A 23389-nucleotide genomic window follows, 5' to 3' on the forward strand; every position below is an offset into this window, starting at 1 on the left:
GCATCTTCTGAGAACTCCCCCTCCATCAGTCCCCCAGGTCTTTATCCTGTCCTCTGAGTTCCCAGAACAGAGAGACAAGCAGAAGACCTTTGTTCTTTCTTTACCCTGTTCTTATCAATGAGGAAAATTCAAGCCATCCTGTGCAGAGAACCCAGAAGTTCTCTGAATGGAGGGTAACCTCTGTGCTTGCACATCCAACCAGTCTCTTGTTCAAGTTCACTCTGATACATCTTGAGCGATGATTTATCCTTCCTTTTGAACAATCAGTTTGTATTCCTGGTCTGGACTTTTGCAAGATGAAGGATGGTTGATCTCTCAGCCCAGAGTCAAAGAGCAGAGAATTCCTGTTTGATCTTTTGACCTTGCTTTGTTGTCTAAGATGAAACTGTGTTGACAGCAAGACCAGCTTCATGGGCTGGCAACCTGTGCAGTCACCCACCACCACCCTGTGCTCAGAAGGACCTTATGTCTGATTTAACTCTCTGCTGTCTTGAAACTCTAAATAATTTTATCTTTGAATGGACATTTCATAAATAACATCCAATGAGACAATGAGTATGTGTGAGCAGAGGAGATGCACAGAATATGTCCCTCCCTTCCTTGTCACCCAATCCACGTATAGCATTTGTGATGGACCACTGATGTATGGAACTCAGAATCAAAGAGAGCATGAGGTAAGTGTGTAGTGTTGCTAAAATGTGCATATATCAGGAAGTAAATTAAAAATGGTGAAGTTAGTTTTGTGCAGCATTTCCACTGTTCTGGCAGGGGGGAAGAGTATATATATAAATAATGCATATATAAGTGATGAAATATGTATTGTGTAATTGTGTGACTTTGGTGTATACTAGGTAAATGTTCTTATTTTTGCAGTGAAAACCAGCATTGCCCAATATAAAGATGAATGGTAAAATTCATACCAATAGTTTAAATTTTCAAATTTTCCTTACCTGGAATGCCATTAAATAGCATGTCCAGTAGAGAAAGAGAGCCTGTGGGAGAAAGAAAAAAGCTTTATATTTTATAGTGCCTTTAATAGTGCTTTTTCTCTGGTTTTTGAATGAGAGGCCCTGCATATTATTTTGCAGTGGGTCTGCAAATTATTGAGCCAGCCCTAGTTGGCAAGTTCCCTGTGTCTGAGAGCAAGAGGTGTTTCTGAGGTAGCTCTTACTGATTTGAGCACATTGCCACACATCCTGAGTCCCCAGTGAGCCCACGTAAGTCCTGGGGTATGGAGAGAGGCAAGGCCAGTTAGGTTCCAGTGCTGTGGAGTGGCGGGACCATCTTACCTGCCACCTCAGCACCCGCACCTCCCACACCCAGGCTGGACCGCATCACCTTCAGCTGTGTTCCTGGAGGCCTGGGGAGCTTTGCTAGATCACCTCGTTCTTCAGTGTTGGCTTGATTCCTGGGCTTTCTCTTTCTCACTGGACCATTAAATAGCTCATGGGTAATGAAAACAGAGAACCCGTGTCATTCACCTTGTCACAGGATCTGACCACAGGACCTTGCAGATGACAGTCATTCACAAACATTGTTAAACTAAATCACATCCCCTCCCCCCCCTCATCCCCCACCATATACCTCCCCATTCTTACATATAATAAAACCCTTTCTCCCTCAGCCCCCAGTTACAGAGGAGAGAATGGTTTTCTTATCTTTTCATTATCCCACTGAACTAAACGCAAGGGCAAATTGTGTGATTCTACTTAACAAACAGTCTCTAGCAGCCAGCCACACACCCTCCTGCCTCCTCCTGGCACCTCTTGGCCCATCCAGTCACCTACATCAGAGGGAAAGGAGGGCATGAGCAGTGGTGTGGGATATTACAGACCAGTCGACTTCCCGTATGGACATCTAACTCATGCCTCTAGCCAAACGATTCAGGTTTTCTGAGTCTCAATTTCCTCATTTTATTAAGTAGGTGTGAAAATAGTATTCCCAGATTATGTAGCTATAGACTCTGTATACTGTTTCTATAATATTTGCCATGTGTTTTGTGGATTCATAGTATATACATGATTTTATTATCATTATTTCTGTCTTCGAAGGGTTTATATGGTTAGGTTTCAATGTTCAGTTAACAGAGAAGGCTAGAAAGCACCTGCTCCCTGAGGTGGTCAAAGTGTAAACACGTAACTGTGCATCCTGCTTCTCTTGGTGAGAAAATGCCATGGATGAGCCAAAGCCTGAAATAGTTCTAGTCTATGATGAGAAGTAAAGGGCAGACACCCCAGGTTGGGAGGAGAATCTGATCAAACTATGCATGTGACTTTGTTCTTATTAGCGGTTATGCCAACCGGTGTGCAACCAAGTGGGCAGGCAACAAAGGCGGGTAACCCAGGAATGTTCTGTATCAAATGCTGGGCTAGAATGCTCTGCACTCCTACCCTCTGGAGTTGTACGAACCAGTCACTGCTAAGCGCTGGCCAGTGAATCCTGCCATCAGTTCATGTACGTCAACAGAGAATCAGGCCTACATTTACTCCAACCCCGTGGCCTGAGTGTGAACATGGGATACTTTTAGATAAGGACATATTATTCCTTCATTCTGGCTGACCCAGGCTGCTTGCTTAGTGATAGCCAGAGGGCGAGGCTTCAGTGTCCGGGGCACATTTGACCTTCTGATGGACAGGAATACACTTTCTCTTAAAATCCTCATTCTCAAAAGAAGGCATTTTGGGGAAAAACACTTCATTCCTCAGTCTTTAGTGATCACCTACTTCAAGGACAGAAGGATAAATCACTGTCCCTGCCCATCAGAAAACTCAGTATTTCACAGACTAGTAGAGCAAGGTACTAATTTATTTCACTGAGTAAAGGTTGGACTTCCTGCTCATGACTTTTGGACTCATGTCACAAATGGTATAAACTTTACAGTTAAAGCCACAGGCTGTGTGTGGTGTGCCCGTGTGTGTGTGGATGCCAGCAGGTGAGGGAAGAGTGAGTGGAGATCAGGAAGAGATAGGGTGACAGTGGCAGTTAATGAGTCAGCAGCTTATGGCGGCGATGACTTCAAGAACTAGACACAAAAGCAGAAACTATGTTTAGATCCCACTTTCTCTTGTTGCCAATTCTTGCAGAAGAGCCTAGATTTTCTTCACAATAGTGGGACTTCCATTCCGGCTTCTCTCTTTCTTCACCAGTAAGTAATGTTTAGAACAACAAATACTTAAGACCCATCTCAAAACTTTTTCCAGACCTAACTTTGCCATGATTGGTTTGTTACAATACAAGAAAGCTCCTTATTTTGTTAGTTATTTATTTGGTTTTCTTTCTTAGTCCTTCCCAGGATGACTCAATTAAGGAAAGAATATTCCTGAAGGCCCTTTCTGGCCACATGGAGAGAAACTTCTTTACAGACTATTCTGTGTACACTCACTATTCTTATAATGGAATGCCAGCGATGTTGCCCAAAGCAGCCTGACACATGCAACAATATGTGTATTCATTGGGATATTGAACAGTGAAACAACTCTACAGCCCAGGCTGTGCGGTCCGATGATCACACATTCTAGATCGGAGTCTAGCCTCATCCCTCTCCAGCCTCACCCTCTGTCCTCAGAAAATGCATTTAATTGCACATTTTGTGGCAAGATTTATGACAATTATCACCCAAATCCGTAATTAGCAAGTGGTAACAGATAGGCAGATAGATCCACTTAGAATGACATCTCTGACAGATTGACATCCCCCTCCCCTTCAAAAATACCTGCAAGGCTTCTCATTTTAAATGTGACTACACCCAAACACAGTACTGGCAAGCCTGGTCTCGTGCTCATGGAGGGGGGAGGGGGCTATAAAAGCAACATGTTCTCACAAGCATGGCAGAGCCCATGCATAAACCATTTGGCTTTGCAATTAAAAACAGGTTTGGCTTCCCTCTGCATCAGTAAGACAACGTCAAAGCAACATTCATCCTGAAAATTTTCCCTTGTGAATTCAAATGAACTGTGAGTTTTGGGTTTCTCTTTGTTTGCATGTGCATGCCTTGAGAGTGAATGTTCGGAAAGGTTCTGTGTGTTTCTTTCTGGGGTAACGCGTTGATATGTATGTGTTGAATCACTGTTATGATTGGCCTCGGTGACACTTCCCATTCTGCGTTCCTTGGATATGAGGAGAGCATTTTGGATTCATTCTGTCAGGCTTATTATATGGATGAATTAACTCTCCAAGTCTGACCCTGTGGCCCTAGGAAATTATCCCTCATTCTAAAGATCTGCCCGAGCAATTGACTCTCACAGACTGGACCTTAGTTTCAAAGACACAGGTGAAATAAATACATTTACTATTAGGAAGCGTAGTAAACTTGACTGTGACGATGGCTAATTATATCTTTATTATTGTTATTCTTGATTGCATTAAACTGGGAGATCCCATAATAGTGGGACAAATCACTACTTCCCGGCTAAAATCCTTTCCCTCCCTGTTCAGTGAATTGCTTAGACATATATTGTGAAAGCAAGTCCCAGTTCCAGTGAAATTACCCATTTTCTACGAAGTAGTTTGCTTCAATTTTCCTTTCTCTCATTCTTCTTCCCATTCCTTTGAGCAGAAAGAAATATTGCCCTTATCTGAGTGTTTACTGTGAAAAGAGAAGCTTCAAAGTTCTGCCGGAGAAGAATTGCAAAGTAGGGAGAATTAAGCCATGAGTTAAACACTGTCAGAACCCAGCCACTCTGCCTATGAAGAGGTCTTAGCAAAGAATAGGTCACTAGCCCTCAGGCCCACCCCTTGATGTGCAAGCAAGTTCTGTAAAAAGACAATGGATTAGGAATGTCAGTTTTTTGATAATGTGATGATCTGTATTAACTAAAAGAAAGAGACAAAACAAATAGTGCAGTATACTTGATCTAAAAGTTATCGTGTAATGATTCTGCTCCTATTAAATTTATAAAAACCTTGCCAAACTCAACTAAAGAAATTTTAGTTGATTCAAGTTTCTTTGGATGAAACTATCTTACCTCACACTTACCACCGCAAATGTTTTCCAATAGAATAACTACCAAAATATAGACGGACTACTTATTGCATCAGTTTGAAATCTATAATTTGAGATAAATATAAAACATTTTCATAATGGGTGAAGTAAAAATATTATCAGCACAAAGTAAATAAAAATATCTTAATAAACATGATAGTATTTGCAGTTGCACTGAAAAAATTCAAAAATTTATTTAACCTATTTTGTCATATTCTTCCCCTTTATATAAAAGTATAGATGCATGCATATAATTTTATATTTCTTGGAACTATGTTTTACTTGCTTTTGATCTGTGGACACCATGAATAGGAAAAGAAAAGATACATATTCTGAGTATGAATTTTTACTTTTGCTTTAATAAAGGAAATCAATTCCCTCAGTTAACAAGGTACTAAATATAAATAAATATTTTCATTAATTCCATGTACTGAGAATTTTTCAGGGACTTGAGCTCTCATTTGCTGGACTGCGTGCTTTATAACCGTACACATAAAAAGAAAAGCATATGAAGAAACTTTAAATTCAACCCAACTAAGGCAGAAATAAATTCAACTTTTAATGTCACAAAAACCACATTATAATTGTGTAAAAAAATCATACACATTAAAATTAAAACATATATATGTGTGAAAGTAAAAATACTGAAACAAATCTTTATGAACCTAAGTCTTCCCCTCCGTTTGTCAAAATATTGCTTCTTCTTGAAAATATTTTTTCATGACCGAGGAACCAATTTACTTAGATATTGATGGGACAGGGGAGAAAAATCTATGCTTTTTATAAGTTTGTAAATTTCAGTAGGGATGCCATTTCATAGGTCTATTCTTTATTAATTCAGTATTTACAGCTTCATTTCCTCACAGTTATGTGTCTGAAGTGTTGTAAAAACAGGAAAGGAATAGAGGTGGTTATTAGGTCTTTTAGCTCAAGTTTTCAAATGGCCGATAAATGATGTGATAGAGCAATTAGGGGCCCCAGAGGAGAGAAGGGTTGCATAGTGAACTATTTGGAATCCTTTGGAATTGTGATCCTTAGTTTTTGCGAAAGCTCCAACAGGCCAAACGTGAGGGATTGCTTCCAGGAGAGGATGGGAGAATCAGAAAGGTATTCAAGAAAATTCTTAGATCTTAATCATGAGCTTACATTTCAGTAAATTAAACACCCTCCATGTAAAGAAAAGCTATACACAAGTCATTATATCATTATCCTAATTTGTCACCTGCCTGAACTGAAAACTCCCGTTGCCGAATCTGTCCTCAACAACCAGAATTACAAGGTAGCTTTTTTAAGCATTGGCTGTTGTGGTTGCGTTTTGTTTGGAAGCAATGCATTCATTCATATTCGTGTAAGTTGGAGAATTGGCTTTCCCAAGCTTACCGCAAATTATTTCTGAGCAGGTTTTCTTTACGGAAACAAAATGAAATTAAAGCATCTCATCACAGACCCTGCAGATACACGCGCCCCCCAGGAAGGCGCTAGCACATCCTCCCCTTTATCTGTCTGTGGTTTAGACCCAGGGCCAGAAGTGAAATTCTCTCTCCTTCTTGTATTTTTGGGTTCCACGCGTCCTATAAAAGCATGGCTGAAAGCACGCTTACTTACCACACAGGTCTGTTTTGGAAGTCGCTAGTAAAAATGACTTTCAAACATTCAGAAACTGGCACACTCTGAGAAAATGCTTATTAAAGACTAATAAAACTAGGAAAATTGAGTAGAAAACATCCAGTAAACTTTTCTGTGCGCTTAAATGAAGTCGGTTTAGTCTGTCCATGTGGGCTTGGCTGTGGTGAACACAGGCAGAAAAACAAGCTGGGCCATGACTTCACAGCAGAGGATCAAGGGGAGAGACCAGCAGTTCCAAATTCACGGGGTCACCCAGGAAGGTGGAGGCAGTACCACCCTTCACCATAATAGTTCTAGATTTCACAAGTGATTAAAAATTCTGCAGACAAATTTCCCACATAATGTCCATGCTCTAGATGATAAAATAAGTCTAGCTACCATCAAATAGAAATAAATGTCATTGAGTTCATTGCTGACAGATACGTGACCCACCAGGGGTTCAACCCCCAGTCTGGGATTGTTGCATCTATATTCACTGTAAGAAGAATCAAAGTTGCATGGTTGTATAGTTCCTGACACTTGGCTGAAATCCTTCTAAGATTTTATGGTTTTGCAAAGATCAAAAGGAAAAAGTTTCCCCCCCAATTTTATGACACATGTGTAGAATGTTTAATTTTTTTTATTTTAAACCTGTTTTAAGCTTATTCAGTCAGCTACGTTCTGCATAACTACCTCATTTCTGAGAATGTAGTGACTGTGGCCTTTATTCAGTAGTGCTGTTTCAGACCTACTTAAGCCTAAGAATCTCTTCCGATGCTTGTTAAAAATAACATTCCTGAACACTGTCTTAGACCCAAGGAACCAAAATCTCTCAAGAGGTGTCCTAAGCAGATACCATTTTTTTTAGTGTCCCAGGTAACACCTATAATCATGCAAGTTTGGGAAATCCAGCTTAAGCAAATAGATCTGATGTGGAAGAAACAAAATGCCCAAGAATAGGAGGGATCTGTTAGATGGCTCCACAGAGCATGGCGATCTCCTTCCCAAGAGGTTTTCTGAGGTCTGGTGATAGACTGAGAGGCAGCACAGTAGTTGGTGTCCAGTTAGAAGATACACAAACTCACGTAAACAAACATTTTTAAAAGCTGTCCAGGAAGTATACAGGGTAAAAGTTGTGACTAAAGAACCTCAAACATAGCAGTCAAAAAATTGTTAAATAAGGTTAAATGAAAGAGAAAAATTATTTAATCACACAGTGATACCCTAACTACCCAGTAACTACTGGCATTTCATGAGGATCTATCCCAGTGGAGTGAATGAAATATGGCACATAGATGTGGGCCGAGCAAAGGGTATATGGCCTGGATATTCATGTCCACACCAAGGGTGCAACTTTGTTGCTTTGCGTGAGATGCAATAGTGCAGTCACAAAAAAACAGTGCTTTCTTTTCAGGATTATCACTTCTATTTGAAAATAATATTCTTTATAAAGCCAATAAAATAAGAATATGAGAATTATTTTTGTTTCACCTTTTCATTAAAACTGTATCCAACTACACCACAGTGATGAATAACCCTGATTTTCCATAGAAAATATGAAATTACCCAGACTGCCCATGCTCTAGTTCACATAATAAACAAATAACAAAAAAAAGTGTGGGTTCATTTGGGCCAGTTCACACAAACTCCATGATACATCTGGTCTTAGGTAATACCTCTTAAAGGTCAAATGTTCTTTCCATTCACATTGCCACCAAATACACCTAACACTGAAGTGGTAGGTGTAGGTGAACAAGCTTTTATCTCATCATGCAATTAACAGTCTAGATCTTTTTCCCAAAGAATTATTCTTTATAAATTGCTACTACCATTAGTCATAGTAATACTGTTTTTATGTACCAAAAAGATAGTAATATTTAATAAAGCAACAGCTTCCTATGGCCGTATTATGAATAAGTTGAGGCATGGCTGGCTGACTTGCCCATGTTTCCAGGGGCCGGAAGGGGTTTCAGATCAGTGAGACTGGTCAATATCCCAGAGAGATCCAGGGGCAATGGAGAGTGAGCAGTAATTACTGTAATTATTCATTTTATCTGTATATCCAATTAAATAATTGTCATTTCCATAAAACTTAACAAGAGAAAAACCATATGAATAACTTAATGGGAAAGTAACAAAATGAAATTTACACCTCCAGAAATTTTAGCGACTCTGACTGCAGTGGTAGTCTGTGCCACAGATCATTGCTTGCCCTTTCACTTAGCTTAAGTGCCTCCAGGGGCTCCTAATAGCTGTATGATATGTTTGCTTTGGAATCAGATACCTGGAACGGTTAGCAGATGACCTGAACACTCAGTGATAAATTCAACCTTGTCTGTTTGCTTATTTGTTACCTGTGTGTTGTGACTGAACATTCCCACTCGAGATTGGCTTTAAAATTAAAAGCTAGAGTCTGGAAAATTGTTCAGATGATAGTTATAGGCTGAAGTCAACAGGAGTACCTCAATTCTATTTCTGAACAGAGATAAAAAGGAGATGTAGCTGCCTCTCCATTTTTTTTCTTACCAGCTAGACAGAAAGAACACTTTGAGACCTCCAGAGAGCCTCATCCATTGTGAAAATTAGGTGTAACCCTTAAACTGTGTCTGCTCCTTCTCACTGCCCTTGATTTGGCTGCATGCAGGAGAGCAGGGAGCAAGACCAGACAGCACCCAAGGAGTTTATTTTTCATCCCTTCTCAGCAGCTCATCCCACCCTACCCAGCCACGAGCCTGAGCAAGGCAATGCTGTAAATCCAGTGAGAATTTATAGGTAAGAATGTAATTTCTCCCAGACGCCCAAGTAAAACAAACTTGGAATTGCTCCCACTGTGGATAGTTCTGTGTATAGGGACATCACATCATCCTGTCACATCACTAGGACTGGGGAAGGCTGAGCCAGACAGGGGATCCAGCATCTTGTAGACCTTCTGTGGACAACAGAGAGTCCAGTAAATGGCAAGCACATGACTCCTGGGAAAGAGAAAACCACCCTGCTGTTTCTGAGTACAAATCCACAAAGAAGAGGGAATCAGTACACTTATCACTCAGGCATCAAATAGCTACAGAGAACCTACCAGTACAGGTGGGAGACGATCAGAAGGATAAAAATCAGTGTAAGATACGATCCAGCCCTCAGAGTTTACAACCTCCATTGAGTAGATGAGACTTAAACATGAGATCATCTTTGCCAAGTGATACGTGAAAGGTATACAACTTCAGTATAACTACAGCAAAACATCCATCCTTCAAGATTTCTGAGAAAATAAGATCACAGGCTCTGAAACAGCTGGGAAAGAAAGCAGTCATAGATTTTGAGCAGCCAAAAATCTGAGGGAGTTTGGATATAGGACAATTGTTATTTTGGATGTTAAGAACTTACCCTGACATCTCACTGTTCCTGAGTCTCTTTAATTCATTTAAAATACTCTAACCAATGAAAAGTCAAGAGGTAAGACCATCATCAAGGGGGAAATAGCAGCAGAATCAAACAATAAAAGGTGTTCTTCCTTTTGTTAGGTTTCTATTTGTTTGATTTAATTTATTCCTTCCCTGTAGACATGTTTGGGGCTGACTTCGCTGACTTCCACGGGAAGGATGAGGCAGAGGAGTTGAAGAAATCTCTGAGCACACTGAATAATTACGCTCTGTTTTCTTTTGTCTACCATTCCAATATTATAGTAATGGTAGTTCTAACAAGTCAGTGCACATTCAAAAAACAAAATTAATGAAGAAGGAAAGTTTATATTCAGCTTGTCATTTTTTTTTAGTTCCTTTGTTATGTCTAGTCATTTTAGCCCAAACTTTCTCCGCAGCTCTATACTTGTTACTAACATTGATTTAATAGGTGCAGACAATTTATACACCTTATATTTTTCACAATTCAGTGCTGAGGGGAGCAGTAACTTCTACCCCGTGGCAGGTAAAAACCTATACTTCGCAGTTACCTATGATGCATGGGTTCCTGAGGATACTTCAGTGGCTATCACAGAACTAGAAGAGCTGACTACCCTAAAAAAAAATAACAATAATTTCTACAAAGGAAGGGAGGAAGGAAAGAAAAGATAAAGAGAGAGAGGGAAAGGGTAAGAGAGGAACAGGAAAAGGAAGATAGAATGGAAGAGAGAAAATGGTAAGTATGTGTTGTTTTAGAGGTCTGTCTTGGCTTGTCACAGAGATATTTCCCTTGACTGTAATATAGTGCAATAAAGTTACAGCATCAGTTACTTTAGCAACAAGCCTCCCACCCACACAACCATGCCATTCATACAGCTTGCTCATTTTTCTTGTTACATTATTGTGCTTAGTCTCTTAGTCAGTTCTCCGTTTGGCTGACCTATTGCCATAGACTGCTCCTTAGCCAGCCTTCATCCCATGTAACAAAGGCAAGGAAATGGCCCTGAACATGGCACCCGGCTTCCACTGGACTCAACTGGGTTATCAGGCTCATTAGCTAAGTTTGAGATGGAGGGGCCCTTTAGGAACACTAACTCTTTTTCTACGTGTTGCTTGAGATAATATTCTGAGCTCAGCATTCAATCCATTGAGACATGCATTAAAGAATATGGTTTTTTTTCCTTCTTCACATTTACGTTTGGGTGAGGGGCATTCCAGTAACTTGTAACAGAATGAGGGCCCAAACTATGACTACAGATGAAAGTAATAATCATGATAACTGACAGTAACATTTTGCTCACCATATGCCAAGCACACTTCTGAGAATCCTGCCTGGACTGATTTATCTAATCCTCATCCCAATTCAGTGAGCTGGGTACAATAATTACCTCCATTTTGTAGACCATTAAGGAACAGAAAAGTTCATCGTTCTGCCCAATGTCACACAGCAGGTAGGTGACACAGTCAAACTGAAATCTAGGTAACTTGATGCCAGTCCACACTCTTAACACCCCCTGCTCCTCTGAAAACAGTAGAGGGGCACTGCTTGGTGAAGCCCATTGCAGTCACCACATGTGTAAATCTGACACAGCTAAACACTCTGAATACAAGACTCATGGAGCATGTGGCAAATGGGGTTGAGGAGTGATTTCACAAAACTGATCACTCAATTCTGAGAATCTGAATCAATGCACCACATCTTCTATACATACCTAAAGCCTCATATGCACCAGATATGTTTCATACCCAAGAAGCCTCGAGCCCCAGCTTCTCATCCATGTGATAGAGTAACACTACCCTGCTTCTCAGGCTTGTTGTGAGGATTAAGATAATGTGTGCAGAGCCCCTGGCATGGAGGCCGATGTATAGTAGATGATCAATAGGCGCCACTATCTATAACCACTACAGGATTTTTCCCTGTCTCCCTCACTTTTAGATGTATCTGTACTTAGGTGTCTAACCTCACTTCAGAAAGCAAGTAAATGTTCGCACTCATCCATCCAAACAAACCACTGTGTTAGGAAATGATATCGTGAACAACTCCTATTGGGAAATAGCAAATACATAAGCTTGTCCTCCCTGGACCTAATAATCAGCTTTCAAAGGAAACACAGATGACTGTGAAAGTTGTTTTAGAAAGATCTGTCAGAGCAGATACCAAGATGGAAACTTGGATAGGCATTCTGACTGAAAGAAAAAAGTTATAGCCCTTCCGTTTTAATTAGATAAGGTGCATCCAAATACACTTGTGATTCAGGAACTTAACTCCATGTGTTTGGGGAAACTTCAGAGCATATTTCTACTGTGGCTTCTTCTCCTCAGACTGATCTGCTCTGCCCATCTCTCCCCTTCAGAGGAAAGCAGGCTTCAAAACATGTGAAGGAGCATGACTCCCAGGCTTCACAGAAGGAGACCAGGGCGAGGCCAGGACACAAGTGTCCAGGGGGTTGTCCCATTGTTCTGGCCATGGCTTCCCTGTTCTGCTTCTAAAACAGAGCCCTGCCTTCACTGGTCAGACCCCACTGGGTTCTGGAAGCAATCTGATAGGGTGTTTCTCACACCATTATGTGGAGAATGTAAATTTAATCATTTAATCATAGTGCAAATGGTAAAGGGTTACACTGAACCAAAGTCATACATCCAGATATCCTGCCACCACTACCATTTCTCACACTGAGAGAGAGAAAAGTGTCGCTTAAGTAATTGTGACCTGCATAGGTTTAATAGGGAAGGTATGCACATTATGTGTTTCTTTGTCTTCATTAGTGTATTTTTGTCTCTGAATTACAGCCACATACAAAGTGTCTATGTATGCATGTGTCCAAATATGTGCCTGTCCATCTGTTTATGTCTGAGGGTGTGTCTGTCTATATGTATATGTCTGTGCATCTCTTTGTAAGTTGTGTCTGCATTTCCTTGTGTATGCCTGTACAGTGGGGCTCTGTGTGTATCTGTATGTTTATAAGCTTTATGTGTGTGTGTCTGTACATTTGTCCATAATGTGCCTGTCTATGGGGACACACATAAGAGTTATGTGGAAATAAAACAAATGCATTCTAGAGCACAATGCTTTTGTTTAAGCAACCAGCCCTAATGCACATTTGAACTGTGTATGGATGCAAATGTGGCCTGAGCAAGGTGAAAAAGAAGTTAAAGAAGAGTGAATGAGCCAAACTGATGCAACCAAGGACCCCTTCTTTGATGTTTCTGTGGCTCTGCCTGATCTATACTGCTACCAGCTATGCCGAATCGACCACTTTCTTGCACACTTCTGAAGCACTGTATGAGAGCACTCCCCTAAGCCATCACTGGGGCCATAGGAGTGCCCACTTAAGACAGGAGGCCAGAAGGAAATCTTCCCATCTCCCTCCTTTGACACACAATAGAAGACAGTCCAAAAGCCCAGGGGAAGAACTGATTCAGTGATTTCAGTAGAGGTTTCACTGACCTTTTTTTCCTAAGCTAGTATTATGTCCTTAATCAAGCTAACATTTTCTAAGGGGTATAGCTCAGTAGTAGAGCATTTGACTGCAAGCTAACATTTTCTAAGATAAACATTGAAAACTGAGATCAGAAATGCCAAACACAGGAATCTGGGATACATCCTAAACTTGATCCAGGAAATATTCTACTGGAAATCTTGCAAAATTACAACATTAGTAAATGAAGGGCAAAAGAATGTACATGTGACTAATGCAAAATACTGATTCCCCAGAATGAAATCTTACAGAGTTGCTGACTTACATTTAATTTTCATCAGGAGCAACAACTGTCCTGTGCAACGCAGATATGTGAACGGTGGTTAACTGCCAGTTTCTTTTACAAATAAGATGTAACTTGACACAATAAGCCTGAAATGACTTGAGACAACTGCTGACAGTCACAGAAGAGGGAGACACCCTGATATGAATACTCTGAAATTAATAGAAGAAATAAGGTGACACCTGAGTGACCTCCAGTCACAAAACTCTGGGAAAGACTGGAATGGCTTCATAGCCACTGATAACCTTTTGGTTAAAAAATAGTTGACTTTACCAGCTGGATGAAAACTTTTACTTTGCCAACTTTGGTCCCTCATTATGAAACTCACACTCAGAATGGTTCTGCAGGTATTTTTCTTGTAAAATGTTCACTGATTATTATCCTCAGATGATTCTGCAAAAGAGCAGAAGCTCAAACAGCCCAAATCCCCACCTCAGCCTCACCTGTGCCCTGAGAAGTATTATAGGGCCATGTGAACAGCAGGTGAGGGAAGAAGAAAGGTGATTTGAAAGATAACTTCAGAAAAGTTTGTAAGCCAGAATGATTACGTGGGGAGGGGCAGGGGGGCCGGGGAGGGACTGGGTGTGACTATACTGGATTTAGCTCTCAGGGCAGAGTTTACAATGCCCTGGGCTGATCATTAGAAGACCTGAACTCTAATCTTTACCCTTTGCAGATGTCCTGATTGACCTCAGGCGAATCGCTTCAAGTGGCCCCACAGTGCCTACTAGGGGGCCCCCTTGGCCAAGTTGTGTTGATTTAAATCCTTTCCCAACCACTTAGTAGCTGTGTGACTTTGGGCAAGTTACTTAGCCTCTCCCCCTCTGCATTCATATCACAAAAGGAGGATGATAATAGTGTCTACTTCATAGGGCTGTGGTAAACGGCAAATGAGATCGTAAGTATACATCGTTTGGACCATCAAAAAGCCTCAATGACTATTGGCCACTGTTGTTAGCTCTGAGTCGGTTTCCTCATGCAGAGCAGGAGAGGGTCAGAGTAGGTGACCTAATTTGCTCATTCAGTCTTTAGGAAAACCATGAGATTGAATGCAGCTAAGAAACCAACATCCCTCAATTTCTGTAGCCACAAGGAACCCTCCTCAGATCTTACTTACAAAGCTTATCCACCATTCAGCTTGTTGGTCACACAAGCCTTTGATTCCTATTTTGCATGCGGTTCAAAAGACCATGCTAATATGATTTTTCAGACTATAGCAAATTAGACATGCAAATTAGGAAGGAGAAAGAATGTTGGAAGAAATGCACCTTGTTACCAAAGAGTGACTGCAAACTGTCTGTGCTGAGTGAACAATTGAGATCACTGAGTGACGTGCGCATGCACTACCATGACCCCAAGCCATTAACTATTTTTGAATTACATTTAGTAAACTGCTCAGGTACCTATTAATTCTTGCACTATTTCTATAAAAAATTATTAGCATTAGGTAGGCTGGGGGATTGCCGGCTTTCTGATAGTTTTCCTTGTGAGCACAATGTCTCTGGGTAGTGGTAAGCCTCTCCCCAGACTCGCTGGCTCTGTCGTCTCTCTCCCAGCTTGGCGTCTCCAGCACCATAATGAACGTGGGAGGGCCGCCCAAACCTTCTTTTGTCTCCCAATGAGGAAGTGAAGAAGCTGAGGGAAAGTGAGCAGCACTAACTGCACCAAGTCCTCCTGAGACGCCTGATTTCAAACTCTTGTTCCGTTTGCATGAACACCTCCACAGCACTGACTCCTCTGGACCTACATCTCCTGGCTTTTTTCCAACCTGGAAGGTCATGGGTTCAGGAATTAGGACTTGAGCTAACCTCAAATAAGGTTTCAATCCTGCTTTTGCCACTTTCTAGCTATGCAACTTTGGGCTAAACATTTCTGCTTCTACAAAAAATATGAAAAATAATGCCTTACTTCCCAGGGCTGTTGAAGACATAAAATGAGATCATGGAAATAGAACATAGTGCCTGGAGTGTTCAGATGTCCTGGTGATTCTGGATGCCCATTTTAACTGCATCGAGGATTTGGATGGGTCTTCCCCAACCATAGTCCATCCCAACGTATAGGATGCATAACAGGCGAAGTATAGATTTGGAGTCAGAGAGACCTGGATTGGAATCCCCTTTCCATCATCTACCATTTGTGTGACCATGAGCCTGTTATTTAGGCTATCTAAGGCTTAGCTTCCCCATCTATGTATTAGGGATACCACCACGTACCTGCAAGGTTTTTTGATGAGGTTTAGAAAACATATTTAATTAAACAGCCTGTCTTTGGGGAGTGGGTGATGACCATTTAAAACTTCTTCTATTGAGCCTGTAGTCTTCAAAGTAGTTTCACATACATTATCCTATTTTATTCTCACAAAAACCTTATTAAGGCAGGTAGGGGAAGTATTGTTATGTCCATTGAAAAGAGCAAGAAAAAAGCTGGTGATATTAAACAGTTTGTCCAACACCACACAGCCCATAAATGCATCAGGGCCAGGATGGGCATTCAGACCAGTGCTTTGCCAATCTAGTATTTTAATTAATATGGCTAAGATCTTTCTACTGGAAATGTAAGTGAGAAGGGAAAACAGGTAAACACACCTTCTGGAACTAGTAGGGTGTTGTCATGAGGTTTTCTGCAGGAAAGGCTCACCACACAGTGGCTTCAGTAACAAATATATGCATCATTTTGCATAACTGGAAGTCCAAAGAAAGAAAGGAGGGTGCCAGGCACAGTATGACCAGAAGCATAAGAATGTCAGCACAGACTGCTCTCTCCCTTCTCCCTGCTGTCTCCACATCAGCTCGGCTTCATCTAGAGAGGTTGCTCTTTGGCCATCAAATGGCTGTCAGAGGAAATGGGAGCTACAAATGCTCTTGTTCGTCTCTAGTGGGACAAAGAGAGAAGGTTCTCCCCTAAGCATTGAGTATGAGGTCTCCCCTCAGTCTTTGGGGTCAACTCCAGTCACTGACCTGCCCCTGGAACCCAAAGGAGGAACCAGAGAAATGCCCACATTTACTGCCTCAGATAAGCAATGATCTACTCCTAGAGGGACGAAGTTATCTGCTCTTTGTCACCCAAAGGAAGGGTGAATGCATAAATAATTAGGATCTTTATTAAGGAATTTAGGGGAATAAGCATTGGGTAGGTAACCAACAGTATCCATGCCACAGAGTAGTAACCAGAGTCACTATCGGATTATTAAAAGGGCATTTCCATTTTTAATCTACTGTATTCTCCTTAATGAAGGCATTGATTTCAGACGATTATTGGAATACAAATGTGAAGACGGCAGGCAAAGACGTTTTCCCATAAATTGTTTTTATTTCTTTCTTGACTCCATTATTTTAACTTAAAATCAAGAACCAAGATCTTGCAACTTTTTACATGTTACATAAGAAAAGTGAGAGGGGTTCCTAGAACACCAAATTTTGTTAAGAGAAATCAATTTGGAACATGGATAAATTTTATTTTCCTAGAAGGAGAAAAAAAGGTTACTGTAATAGATCCTTTTGATGGAGAAGAAATATACAGAATAAAATTGAGAGGGTGATACAATAGGAAAAAACATATGACTAGAAATTAGAGGATCTCTGTTCTTGACCCACTTTAAGGTTTTAATTCCACCTCATGTTAGAGTAGAATGAAGCTCACCCTTCTTTAGAGCTCACATGTGTTCTGGAAGTGAAAATTACCTCTTCATGGGATCAGAAGGATTGGCCATGTACATGTGTGAATGCCTCTTTGACTCAGTTTACTTGCAAAATAGCACCTGACTTCAGTTTCATCAAATGACAGTGAACCTTTGTTTAGCTGGGAACTACTCTCTTTTCATAGAAGTGCTACTGGCCACAAAGCAACTGTGGATCCATGTGATATCTTTCCTGATGTTTATCTCAGAGCCATGCATCACACAGTACAAAGAATGCATTTCTTTTTCACTGCTCAGAACTCATTCCTCAGCATTAGAAGTTTCTGACACATGTTGAACATTACATAATCATATGTCAGGACAGAGGCCTTTGAGTTTCTTGTCACTGTACATGCTAAGGTGTCCTAAATGTTGTAATATCATTGATATCTCCAAGAGATAACTCAAAGGTGTCTACCAGCTATACAATTTATCAGACATTAATAGAGACTGGAACAATCACAGTGTTTTTGTCATCTTGGTAGTGATTTTGATGAGATTGAAAAATAGCCTCATGTTTAGCTTCTGTAAGTAATAGTGTTTGTTTGTTCATTTGTTTTATTAAATGAGTGACTTAAACTGCCAGATGTGCTAATATGGTGCAACTATATGCCAAAGACTTGCTAGACTTGCTGACTAAATGGTCAGCTATTGGTATTAACTTTCTCTTATTGGAAAAAGTTGCCCTTTCAATGTATCAGTCCTTGGTCCCACTGAGTGTAACAAGATGTCACCTCAAGGAAATTTTCCAGAAAGTCCCTAGAAAAGTCTGAAGAGTGTGCCTCCATGAGCAGATAAACCAGTTCCCAAAGATTCTCAGTAAATTGCTTTAGAAAAATTCTGCATTAAACTTTTATTACTTAGAGGCAGTTGATCTCTGCCAGAGCCTGAAAGTTTTCCCAAATTGTGATTAGGAAAATGAGCAAAAGTGATCAGTTTGACAGATTAATCAGTCAGTGAAGTGGAATTTCAGAAATCTTTTCCCAGGTTAATAATCTAATTTTTCAACTTATCTGATATCATAATTCAGGAAAAGAAAACACAACTTCACTGCCTTTTGACGCTTTCTGACATCTAGCCCACTTGACCTTTGTAGGATTTTTCAACACGGGCTTGTTGCATAAACCATCTAGTCCAGCCAACCTGGCCTGCTACCGCCCAGTGTCTCCTCACCTCCGCTTCTCATGGCCTCTGCCAAGCCTGCCCCTGGCAGAGGTGCTGTCATTCCCTCTGCTCTTCTCTGAAGCTAAACTGAAGGCATGGTTCCCCCAGGAAGTTTTGGCAAATGTCTCCTGAACCCCTATAGTACCAACAACCCACTGCACACATAAAATAACAGATCATTGCTCTCAGTTTGTGTCGTTCTTGCTGTTTAATTGATCAGGCATTTCTCTCTTCTCTGCCTTGAGTAGATGTTGCATTTCCAGCCATGGTGCCTGTTTGTCTTTGTGTCCATCTAGTGCCTTACTCAATGGCTCGCATGTGGCCAGTGTTGATTATGCCAGCTAATCTAATACTTCAACTAATTTAGTTAAATCATGTAATCCAAATACAAAGATAGAGCACTATACTGTTGGAGAAGACTTGTAAACGCTGTGATCATATTGTGGACCATACACCTGAAAGAGATTTCCAAATCTGTCATGGGCGAGATAGTGACTTATCTTCGACCGATCATTTCATCTCCCTTAGCTGCAGCTTTCTGGTCTGTAAAATTGAAAGGACAATGACTCACTGACCTATTTCACCAGATCACTATGAGAGTCAAATGATGTAATGCCTTAGAAACTATTTGTACAGTGTTAAGTGCCCTACAGATATGAGAGCCCATTGTTAGACAAAAGAAAAACCTTGAGAAATCCCACATCAAATGTTGTGAAGAGCTTCGAAAATTATCAAGACTGCTGGTAGTTTTAAGGTAAATTGAGATCAGTTTTAAGTAGCACTGGAGATCAGATGCTTAGTCTCGCTTTACAGATGACAGCTTGAAGTTACCTAGAAGCTGATGATCGAAGTGACATTAATGGCAGCACCAAAGGGAGATGCCTTCATTGTTCTGGTTAGCAGCTTGGAGCCTAGTGAGCACCTACTACTGCTTTCTGCATTTTTCTTTAAGTCCCACTAGAGTTCTGGTTCTTAGGGATGAATATGAAGCAACACACTGAAAATATCCAACTCTCCTCTCTCTAGTTCCTGTCACTGGTCACCCTAGATTAGCATAAGTAACATCCCTGCATCCCTTATTTGACTCCGTATCTCTTCAGAGCCCTTCCATATTCTTCTCATAGCCCTCCAACCCGTGCCCCCTTTTCTGTGAGACCTGATCTGTACCATTTCTTCACTGCTGACTTCCTCGGAGACATTTCCCTTTGAAAGTCCCACAGGAATATCAAATTTTAGAAGGTCAACACTAACCTTCTCATTCTCAGCCTCTCTCACCTTGAGCATCCTGACACCTGCAATCCTCTCTCCACCATCTCCTCATCGTCTCTCTCAGGACGTGCACAGCCATCCATGCAGGGGCCAAACCCAAGGCCTGAAAGTCATCCTCGGCCTCACTGTTCCTCAAGACTTACTAATTCCCATTAATTTCACAGCCTTTTCATCTCATCAGTTCACATGCTCCCATGAATCTCCATGTCCACGACCTGTAGTAATCTGTAAGTAATGGTGTTTGTTTGTTCATTTGTTTTATTATCGCCCATCCATTGCTGATTGCAGGTGACTGCCACAGGCTGTGGACTCGCCACCACCACTGTGTCCAGTTTTTCCTCCCTCTAGTCCACAATACATTTGTAAGCAGAATAGCCCCCTTAAGGTTCACCATTAGTGCTATCATTTCCTGACCTGTAACCATTCAAGGGCTCCCCTTCTCCAACTGCAAGGGAGATGTAATATGAACATCCACGCAAACTCCTTCCCGTGCAGCCAGAGCCTCCCTCACCCACACCACCCTCTCTCTTCCTTCGAGCCTCAGTGCAGATGTCAATGTCCCCTGCAAGATTTTCCTAGTAACTCTCTCAAAAATGGCCGATCAGTCACCCACACTAGCCCAGCTGACCATCCTCCAACGCTCCTGCAATTGTCTGTTTGCCTTGCACCCCAGGAGCTTGACACCTCCTTCACAGGACCAGTTTTTCACCAAGTTGTCTCAGTTACTTTTGTCCCCTGAGCACCATCTGTGATGTCTCGGTCATATGCTCTCAGTAAATTTAAAAAGCAACCTACATTCCCTTCCTCTGTGCATATTTTTCTTCATCCTGAAATAGTCTACCTCTTTGGCTGGTTTGATATTATGAATCATGCTTATTTCAGGAGATCTTCCTAAGTGAATCTGCTCTGGTCCACCCTTACTCAATGTCCCTTCTCAAGGTAATTTTTTAAGTGAATGTGTATCATTTTCACCTATGCAGATTGGGTAGTTAAACTGTGAGGTGGACACACATGCATACAGTATCTTCCAGTATCACTGCTGACCTGCCTTGCTGAGAAGTGCAGCTCTCAGACCCTCAGTTTGCCTCCCACCTCCCACATTCCCAGGGGATCCGGTGATGCCCATGAGAGGCTGTTTGGGGTGTGCCAGCTTCCTCCCAGAGTTCACATGCCACGCTACTGTGAATCGTGGCCCATCATGCCTCTTTCTCCCTTCCCTCTCACATAATGCTGACTGACCGTTCATTTTATTGCCATCTAGAAGGAGCAGGGTGTTTACTGACAGGAAGGCAGAGTGGAACACGCCCTACTGACAGCCAAGCAGGACTTTAACACCAGACACAAGCATTCTCCCAAATCTAGGGCCCTCTCTTACATGATGGACAACTCGTTTTTAAGACTAGTTTTTTCATCTATGAAGGGGGAAGGTTTATGAGATTCCTACATGTACTAAAGAAGGGTATTTATGAAAACAGTCATAACTGAAACAACTGGTCTGATGGTCAATCAGTAAAGTCAAATCAAGTGTACCATGGTAGGCAAAAATCTCTTTAATGTGTTTGAAAGAGGATAGAAAGGATCGAGCTAGAACATTAAATGTTTTAGTCCCACATTCATGCTGTGCCCTTAGCATGCCCTTCTCAGGTAATGTCATATCAATGCTCCCTACATGCAAGAAATCTGAATGGCATCCACCAAAAGAGCACAATCTTCCAAGAAGGAGGAAGGGCCTAGAATCAAATAGAAAATAAATATTCAAGCAAGCATGAAATCATCCAAAGAGAGTATACTACATCTGTCCCAACTGTCTTGTTTTTTTTAAATTAAAATTCATATTTAATTAATTTGTTTAAACTATTCTACAAAAAATGCTCAGGTAAACGTATATATGATAAAGATAGCAAGCAGGTAAGGAGGTTGACCTGAAGAATCTGTAAAGTTAACTCCATTTTCTTGTGATTTTATTCGGAGTGTGACTGTAGGTGATGGTGAGGTTTGTGTTTGAAGGGGTCTTTTGTTCACCATAGCTATGTGTATTAACATCAAAATTATCACTGCCACAAAGAGATTTTTTTAATCTTACTTTAGTAATAATATTTCAGTAATAATGCAGCTAGTTACACTGTACATGTGTGTGTGTACAAATGAATATAAATTGAATTTCAGGAAAGAACATTTCAAAATGTGTTTTTTAGATGACAAACTGAAGTATTTCCACATTTAAAAAGCTACTAAAACTTACTGATCCTAAATCACTTTCATCTCCCTTATTTTCATACATGTGGATGTAACAGTGGTCATCTTTTTTTCATTTTTAACCTACATAGTATTCATTTATGCTGTAGTTTCCTCATTCAGAGATGTTTGGATAGCTTAAAATAAGAGGGCCTTACTGATAGTGCTGCTACGAATATCTCCACTCACAGTTCTCTTGTTTGTGGGCCTAACAACTGAATAGTTGACTGTAGGTTTAGAAAAATGCACAGCTCTTACCACATCATTCCAGGTCGGTGGCCAACAAGAGAGAGTCAAGCTATAAATGCGGCCAGTGCCAGTCATACATGCAGGTACCTTCCACTGTATTCCAGCCCCCAATAATTTTTTTAAAATTTATGTCCCTTTGTTTTACCAGGTTAATTGGTGTAGGAACATACCTAAAATTGGGGTAATTTTCATTTACTTATTTTGCTATTGGTAAGACTATATATCATTCACCACAGCTGTGTGCCAAGGACTGTGTCAAGACTGAAGCTGTAAGACAAACAAGACACCATCTGTCCTCCCCAGCACACAGTGCAATGAGGGGCACAATGTGAAAGAACAGCCAGAGCAAAAAATGGTGAGTTACAGCCTCACAATGAAGTACCACAAAACCATAAAAAGGAAGAGCCACTGATATGTGCAGCGATACAGAAGAATTTCAGAAGCATGATGGGAAAGCAAAGGAGGCCGACTATGAGCTGTGTGTTGTATGATTCCATTCACACGATATGCTGGGAAAGGCACCACTATATTAACAGAAATAGTGGGTGGCAGGAATTCAGAGACAGGAAGAGAACTGACTAGAAAGTACTGGTGATGAAAGTATCCTCTATCTTGACTGTGGTGATGACTGCATGACTATATACATTTCCAAAATGCACAGAGTTGTACACCTAAACAGAATGAATTTTACTAAAATAAATGATATTTCAACATACAGACTTTAAACAGTGCTAAGTGGAACAGTTGAGAATATTTGATAGGAGTGAAGATCTTCAGCTTCAGCCTCTGGAATTTCTATTTCTTCCATATCCCTTCCTATGTCCCCCCCACCCAACTATTTTATCTCTCTGTGCCTCAACTTGCTGATCTTTAAAATGGGTGTAATAATGCCTGTTTCATGGGGTTATTAGGACAAATAACCAGTGCAAAGTATCTGGAATAGTGTAAGAGCTCAGTAGACTTTGTGTTTTTTTCTTACTGAATACTACAGTAGAGCAGAATATGCTGTCCTGTAGAAAATGGGCAGAAAAGCCAACAAAGGAATACAAATGC

General features: G+C 40.9%; 1 long non-coding RNA gene across 1 annotated transcript; it reads left to right on the forward strand.

Annotated features, from left to right (window-relative positions):
- The first annotated feature begins 3411 nt into the window (after positions 1 to 3411).
- LOC140847862 (uncharacterized) lies at positions 3412 to 23067 on the forward strand. Its single transcript, XR_012128115.1, has 2 exons — positions 3412 to 3953; positions 22573 to 23067. It is a non-coding gene; the product is annotated as an uncharacterized lncRNA (long non-coding RNA).
- The last annotated feature ends 322 nt before the right edge of the window (positions 23068 to 23389 follow it).

Source organism: Manis javanica, chromosome 2 (genome assembly GCF_040802235.1).
Source record: "Manis javanica isolate MJ-LG chromosome 2, MJ_LKY, whole genome shotgun sequence".
NCBI lineage: Eukaryota > Metazoa > Chordata > Mammalia > Pholidota > Manidae > Manis > Manis javanica.